An 8,600-nucleotide genomic window follows, 5' to 3' on the forward strand; every position below is an offset into this window, starting at 1 on the left:
GGGGTTTCACCATGTTGGTCAGGCTGGTCTCAAACTCCTGACCTCAGGTGATCCGCCCGCCTCGGCCTCCCAAAGTGCTGGGATTACAGGCATGAGCCACTGCACCCGGTCCACATTTTATTCATTTATTCATCAATTGATGGACATTTGGGTTGTTTGCATTTTTTGGCTATTATGAATAATGTTGCTATGAATATCCATATACAAGTTTTTGTGTGAATATTTGTTTTTTAATTTGTTTGGGGTCTATATGTAGGCATGAAATTGCTGAGTCACATGGTAACTGTTATGTTTAACTTTTTGAAGAACCACCAAACTCTTTTGTATTGCAGCTGTACTATTTTACATTCCCACCTGCAATATTAGCTGTGGCTTATTCAGATGCCTTCTAGCAGGTCGAGACATTTTCCTTCTAGTCTTATTTCGTTGAGTGTTTTTTCAATCACAAAAGGATGTTGGGTTTTTTCTTCTTTTTTTTTTTTTTTTTTTTTTTGAGACGGAGTCTCACTCTGTCGCCCGGACTGGAGTGCAGTGGCCGGATCTCAGCTCACTGCGAGCTCCGCCTCCCGGGTTCCTGCCATTCTCCTGCCTCAGCCTCCCCAGAGCTGGGACTACAGGCACCCACCACCTCGCCCGGCTAGTTTTTTGTGTTTTTTAGTAGAGACGGGGTTTCACAGTGTTAGCCAGTATGGTCTCAATCTCCTGACCTCGTGATCCGCCCGTCTCGGCCTCCCAAAGTGCTGGGATTACAGGCTTGAGCCACCGCGCCCGGCCTAAGCATGTTGGGTTTTTTCAAATGCTTTTTCTGCATCAGTTGAGATGATCATGTGTGATTTTCCCCTTTCATTTTATTAATTACATGCATTACATCTTTTTTGTTTGTTTGTTTGTTTGTTTTTCTGAGATGGAATCTTGCTCTGTTCTTCAGGGTGGAGTGCAGTGGCACGATCTCAGCTCACTGCAACCTCTGCCTTCCAGGTGCCAGCAGTTCTCCTGCCTCAGCCTCCTGAGTAGCTGGGATTACAGGTACCCACCACCGTGCCCGGCTAAGTTTTGTATTTTTAGTAGAGACAGGGTTTCGCCATGTTGGCCAGGCTGGTCTTGAACTTCTGACCTCAGGTGATCCGCCCACCTCGGCCTCCCAAAGTGCTGGAATTACAGGCGTGAGTGAGCCACTGCACTCAGCCTGATTTTCATATATTAAATGACCCTTGCATTCCTGGGATAAATTTCACTTGGTCATGATGTATAATGCTTTTAATAGGCTGCTGGATTTAGTCTGCTAGCATGTTGTTCAGGATTTTTGTTCCTGGACAACATTTCTAGACACACCCTGGGCTGGAAGGGAACCCACTGCCTCGAAGGAAAGGACCCAGTCTTGGCTGCATTCATTGCCTGTTAACTGAAGAGCCCTTGGTCCCTGAATAACCAGCAGAGATACCCGGGTACTATGTTGAGGGCCTTGGGTGAGACTCTGAGTCTTGCTGGTTTCAGGTTCAGATTCAGCCAGCACATTCCCAGCTGTGGTGGTTCAAAGGCAAGATTCCTACTAGAGAAAAGTGGAAGGAAAAGTAAAGTGGGCTTTGTCTTACACCTTAGGTACTAGCCAAGCCACAGGAGAGTAAAGCACCAAATGGTTCTTGGGACTGCCAATTCCAGGACTTGGATGGCATTTATGGACCTACCCTGGACCAGAGGGGAGCCCACTGCCCTGGAGCGTGAGTCCCATGCCAGGCAGCGTTCACCACAAGCCGGCTGAAGAATCCCTGGGCCTTAAGGCAACATCAGCAGTAGTCTGGCAGCACTCCCTGTGGCCTGTGGTGGCGGGTGGCCGTGGAGTGAGGCACCTCTGTCTTGGGAAAGGGGAAGGAAGAGAGGGAAGGACTGCATCTTGTGGATTCAGTGCCAGTTCACCTGTAGTATAATAGAACACCAGGTAGACTTCTAAGATTTTTTACTCTAGTTGCTGGCTTCCAGATGGCACTTCTGGGCCCACCTCAGGCCTGGAGGAACTTGCTGTTCTGAAGGAAAGGACACAAGCCTGGCTGGCTCTGCCACCAGCCGATTGTAGAGTCCCAGGGCCTTGAGCAGACATACGCAGTAGCCAGGGAGTGGTAATAGAAGGCCTTGGGTGAGATCCAGTGCTGTGCTGGCTTTCAGGTCTGACCCAGTGCAGTCCTAGTGGTGGTGGCCACAGGGGTGCTTATGTCCTTTCACCCCCAGCTTCAGGTGGCTTAGAACAAAGAGAGGGACTCCCTTTGTTTGGGAGACAGTAAGGGAATAGAACAAGAGTCTCTGTATGGTAATCCAGAGAATCCTGAATCTTGTTCAAGACCATCAAGGCAGTACCTCTATGAGGCTAAAAAAAACCAAAGTGTTATTGGGCTTGGGGTGAACCCTTAAGCAGATACAGCTTATATCACAACACCCAAGCCATTCAAATATCTGGAAAGCTTTCCTAAGAAGGACAGGTACAAACAAGCACAGACTGTGAAGACTACGATAAATACCTAACTCTTCAATGCTCAGACACAAATGAGTATCTACAAGTATCAAGCCCACCCAAGATTTTCCTTTCAGCACACTGAATATGTCACCTCATTACCTTCTCACTTCCATAATGTTGGATGAGAAATTGGCTATTAATCTTATTGAAGATTTCTTGTACGTGTCAAGTGGCTCTTTCTGCTTTCAGGATTTGCTTTGTCTTCGGATAGTATGATTATAACGTGTCTCAATGTCACACTGAGTGTCTCTTTGAGTTGACCCTATTGTAATTCACTGAGCTCTTTGTATGTGTAGATTAATGTCTTTCATTATGTTTTCAGCCATTGTTTCTTTAAAAATTTCTTCTACATTCACTCTTCTGTGATTCTTATTAGGTATCACAGAAGATACCTAATCAGATGTATACACTTGATGGTATCCTGCAGGTGTCTTAGGCTCAGTTCACTTTGTTGTTGTTGTTGTTTTCTTTCTGCACCTCAGAATAGGTAATCTCAATTGACCTATCTTGAAGTTTGCTGATTTTTTTTTCTTCTGCCTTTTTAAGTCTGCTTTGGAACCCTTACAGTGAATTTTTCATTTGTGTACTTCTCAATTCCAGAACTTCTATTTGGTTTCTTTTTATAATTCCAGTCTCTTTGTCAATATTGGTGAGATATCATTCTCCTGGTTTCCTCTAGCTCTTTGACCTTTTTGAAAATAATTGACTTAAAGTCTTGCCTGTTAAGTCCAATGTCTGAGCTTTCCTCAGTTTCTATTAGCAGATTTTTTTTCTATGTATGAGCCATACTTTTTTTGCATACCTCATAATTTTTGTTGAAAACTGGACATTTTGAATATTATTTATAACGTAGCAAGTTTGGAAATAAAATTATTCCTCCACTGTATCACCTAGGCTGGAGTGCAATGGCAGGATTATGACTCACTACAGCCTGGACCTCCCAGGTTCAGGTGATCCTCCCACCTCAGCCTCCTGGGCAGCTGGGACTATAGGTGTGTGCCACCAGGCCCTGCTAATTTTTAGTATTTTTTGTAGAGATGGGGTTTTGCCATGTTGCCCAGGCTGGTCTCGAAGTCCTGGGTTCAAGTGATCCACCTGCCTCAGTCTCCCAAAGTGCTGGGATTACCGATGTGAGCCACTGTGCCCAACCTGTTATTTTCTTGAACTATGTTTTTAGTTTTTTCGTTTGTATTCTTTGTCAGGTGTGACCACTAAGTCTCTGGTTAGCTTAGTGGTCAGCTAGTGATTCAAAACATTTCTTTTGAACAACAAAAAGCCTCCTAGCATTTGCAGATGTGTTCTGTGTTGAGACACATATTTCAACTTTCACCCATGCAGTTTATAACTATGCCTTAGCCTTCACTTCCTGCGTGCACAGAGCCTGAAGGTCAGGCAGAGGTGAGAGCATAGGGCCCTCTCAAGTCTTTTCAAGCACATGCCCAGCCTTAGGCATGTGTATGGCCTTCTAGATTGCCAGGAATATGTGGAAGCTCTTTAAAGTCCTTATTCTCCCTCAAAGAATCTTATTTCCTAGACTTTCCTTCTGAAACTTTCAATTTGTCTCCTGTTTGCTCCAAATGTTATTCCTTCCCCTAGGAATGAGCCACTAATATATTGACCTTGAAATGCCTTTCCAGGCTGCCATCTTCACTTCGGGAGAGTTCCAAATTAGGCTAAATAAAAGCAAGGCATTTGAACCAGTCCTTCAGGGAGCAACCTGACAAATCAAAATAAACATGCTTCTTGAGAATAAGGTCTCATCTGCTACCTCCAGTGACAGGAACCTATACAGGGAATGAGGGATATTGTTTTTGATGCTGCTGCCATGCTGGGGAGTGGGGGATGGGGCCAGTGTAAGCTAAAACACAACAAAGCTCTCTTACTAAATCCAGCTTTTATTCTTAGGTATTCACCTGATTGCTGTAAACTTTCAATTAGTTTCCAGAGTTCCCATACATTTGTTTGCATTTTTGCCACTTTATTTGCTGCTTTTTGAAAGGACAGCCTTGTGGAATTTTCTATTCCATTTCGTTGACCACATTAAAGTTGTAGAAGCTCTCCTCTAGTCTACTCTTCATTTTATAGGGTCAGAAAGACAGGAAGTGATTTATCCAGGGTCACAACAAATCAGTAGCTGAGCTGAGATCAGAATAAGGATGCCTGATTCTCAGGTCAGAGCTCCTTCTGCTTCAGAACTTCATCAGCTCTTAGTGTTGAGAAGGAGTCAGGTTCAGGCTAAACACCAATATTAGGCCAAAGGGCAGCTTTCCAAGGAGCAGGGGCTGAAGGTAAGAGTCCTTGGTATACCTGGTGGGCTTAACTGACTCCTTTACTGACAGGGGACCCTATATGAGGCCAGGTTGGGGACTGAGTAATGATGTCCCTGTCCCTTAGAAAAACACAGGCAGAGAGCTTTCCGATTTGATGGGGGTGAAAATGTAAACCTTTATCTGTCTGAGGACATGTATTTAGCTTGATCTGTTTCTAGGTCTCATTCCACTCCATGTCAGTCAGGGCAGGAAAGAGCCTACAGCAGAAATAAGGGGCCAAGTCCTAAGCTAGGACTGTAATTCCCTGCCAAGGCCAACAGAAGATGGGGATGGCATGGCATTAAACCACCACTTTGACCATGGGCACCTGCAAAGGTTCATCTTTCAGCTCCCTCTTCCCAAAGCTAGGAGTGCCTCATCTCATCTCTCATCACCTGACTGAATTTCAGAGTCTGCCATCTGCTCATCTGCCCTCTGGAGGAACACCTCGACTTTTGGGGAGTTCTCTGTGTGAGCACGTAGTATTTAGATAAACATTAGATTACAGAGGGTTACAGGCGCAGTTTCCCAGTCCCCACACCTGCTCAAAATGTGTGAGGGTCTGACCCCAGGAACTGCTCTTTAGCAAGCTCCTCTGATGATCCTGATACACACTCAGGCTTGAAAACCACTTCAGGATCATCTACCCAGCCAGAGGGTGAGCACTCCAAGGTTTCTTTCTTAAATTTTGCACCTGAGACAAATGCTACCAGGACTAGGGTGAGGCGAGCGAGGCCATTTGTCTCAGGTGCAAAACTATTTAATAGTGTTTCTTCCAGTGCCCCCACAGCTGCTGAAAATTTTCTCAGGGCTGAATTCATCTGGTGCTTCATCCTCTACTTGCTATTTTAGAAGTCACATTAGATGTGTAGCATGGACTGGCCTTGACTAACATATTCAGGAGGCAGGAAAAGACCCATTGTGTTCTATCCCAGAAAGATGACCTGTAAGGCTGCGTGTCTTTCTATCTTTTTTGTCATAAGCATAATAAACAGTGTTGATCCCAGCCTCTCACTGACCTTGGAAGGCAGGAGGTGCCTTTGCCTCTGGGAAGATCATGAGGCATTCATGAAGTCCTCTAGCCCATACTCAACATGAGTTGGACCCCCTGGGAATGACCATGAGGGCAGGGAGAGGAACAGGAAGACAGGGTGAACCAGGACTGGGACAAAGAGGTGTCAGGTCCACGACTATGCCAAATGTCACACCCAGGGTCAGGTTCCAGCACATGCTGAGGTTCGAGGGGAGTGGGTGGATGGGCGATAGCTGAAAGAAAACTTGGCGGGCCGTAGGCAGGTAAAACGTTAGTTTTATTCAGCAGCTATCTCACCAGCAGCTCTCACACTGTCCACTTTTACCTTGGCTGTCTTCTCCAGATCTGCAGCTCCTGCAGCCCCCATGCTTGCAGGTGCACTCCCTGGCCTGCAAGGCCAGCTTCAGCGTCAGCGGCTTAACTCCCCATCTGGGCACAAGCCAAGCCGTGTCCTGGCTCCCCTCTATCTGCCAGATGGTCGCTCTCCCTTACAGTGGTCAGTAGCTTCACTCTCTGGGTGCCAGTGTATGCCATGTGGAGCCATGCCCATCCAAGCCCAAGAACGTCTATACAGCGTCAGCAGGGCAGTTATACCTTTTCCAAACAATAGTGGCTTTGAGCCAAGTATGAACTTACACAAACAGGTTATATAACAAGTGGAGTACACGCCTGTGACCTACACTCGTTGAGTCACTCTGGCCTGGATGTTCACCTTGGTCTATTTCTTGACCAAAGCACATCCATGTACAACAGGTGGTCCCCAAGTGTGTAGACCAGGGTCTCAAACCCAAAGGCCTGTAGGAGCCAAATGGGTAACATGGGCTCAGTGTGACACAAGAGGGAGCCTATGGCAAATAAGGGGTACAGGCCTAAAGCGGCAGCTGCAACTCAGCTCTAGCCATGCAGGAATGCAAGCCCCGTGGTGCCAGAATTTCTGAGTTTTCAAGAGAAGCCAGAATTCCAGATTTTTAAAAATATGAAATCTCTCAATGTTTAAATGTTGGCAACAAATTCAAATGTCTAAAAACACTTTGGAAACCAAAGTAAATGTGTCTGTAAGTGCAAAATTGCCTGCTGGGCACCAGGTTGGGAACTTTGGAGTAAACAGGGCAAGGCAACGTCACAGAATATGGTCACATCAGAGCACACTGGTTCTAGGCCCCACCACAACTCAGAAGGCCACCAGGGTCACCTTGAGTTCATGGCAAGTTGTATATGGCAAGCACCCCATCCCATCAGGCAGGTCCCACCTGGCACCCAAGGGCAAGGGGCCTGCCCCAGCAGAGGAGTTCTTGGGAGAGCAGCAGGGATGGGGCTTTAGCTTGGGCTTCAGGCATGGACTGTGATGCAGATCTGACGTGTTGACCAGGACCTGCCATCAATCCCAGGTAGACCAGGCTAGTTCTCAGTTCATGGCTGCTCCACACCCTTTAGATGTCATTCTTCCTCTATGTTTAGGGGGAAGTACTAAAGCAAATGTCTGCAGATGAGCTACTCCCTGGGGCTCCTGCCAGGACCCAGCAGGCTTGATCTAGCCTAGTCTCTCTGGATTCTGTCATTTCTTTTTGTTTTTTTCTCATTTGAGACAGGGTCTCACTCTGTTGTCCAGGCTGGAGTGCAGTGGTGTAATCACAGCTCACTACAGCCTCGCCTCCAGAGTAGCTGACTACAGGGAATGCACTACAATGACAGGTACTGTTTTTTTTTGTTGTTGTTGTTTTTTTTTTAAGACGGAGTCTCACTCTGTCCACCCAGGCTAAAGTGCAGTGGTGTGATCTCAGCTCACTACCACCTCTGCCTCCTGGGTTCAAGTGATTCTCCTGCCTCAGCCTCCTGAATAGCTGGGATGACAGCCACCATGTGCTACCATGCCTGGCTAATTTTTGTATTTTTAATAGAGACGGGGTTTCACCATGTTGGCCAGGCTGGGTCTCAAACTCCTGACCTCAGGTGATATGCCTGCCTCAGCCTCCCAAAGTGCTGGGATTACAGGCGTGAGTCGCCATGCCTGGCCAAATTTTTTACTAGAGACAGGGGTCTCGCTATGTTGGCCAGGCGAGTCTTGAACTCCTGAGCTCAAGTGATCCTCTCACCTCAGCTTCCCAAAGTCCTTGTATTACAGGCATGAGCCACAGTGCCTAGTCGATTCTCTCTTTTCTAAACCTCAACACAGGAGGCTGGAAAAGGAGTGAGTGGAGACCCCTGATGCAAGGCAAGCTCTAGCTTCTGGACATGACACCGTAATTCTCAGAAACTCTCTTATGGATTCTCTCCCCTACACCACCAACCAAGGGGCACAGGGTCCCCAGAGACCAGAGCCAGGAGCCCCTTTGAGCCTGGAGGCACCCTGAGGGGAGGCGCTGGTCTTGTGACTCTCTGGGTTGTCTCCATCCTTCTCTCTGGCCCCCATCGAGGGGTACCAGGAATTAGCACACACCCTTCTTCCCGCCTGGGACCTGGGTGAAGGACTACATTCTTCCTGCCACACCTTCAGTGGACTTCACTGCACCTGCAACCAACCAAGGTCCCTTTGCCTTTCAGGTGTCTGGGTGTCCTGCCTGGATTTCGGGAACCTCCCCTCCCATGTCCTTATGAGTCCCCGCAAATTATTGTATGCTGAGGGTTTACTGCACACAAAACTCTATCTAAGGTTACATGAATTTTCACTGGCTGATAAGGCGAGAACTCTGAGCCACAGGGCATAATCAAGCAGAAGAAAACAAGTTGGTACCAGGAAGACACTTCCAGAACA

Source organism: Colobus angolensis, unplaced genomic scaffold, assembly GCF_000951035.1.
Source record: "Colobus angolensis palliatus isolate OR3802 unplaced genomic scaffold, Cang.pa_1.0 Scaffold12, whole genome shotgun sequence".
Lineage (NCBI taxonomy): Eukaryota > Metazoa > Chordata > Mammalia > Primates > Cercopithecidae > Colobus > Colobus angolensis.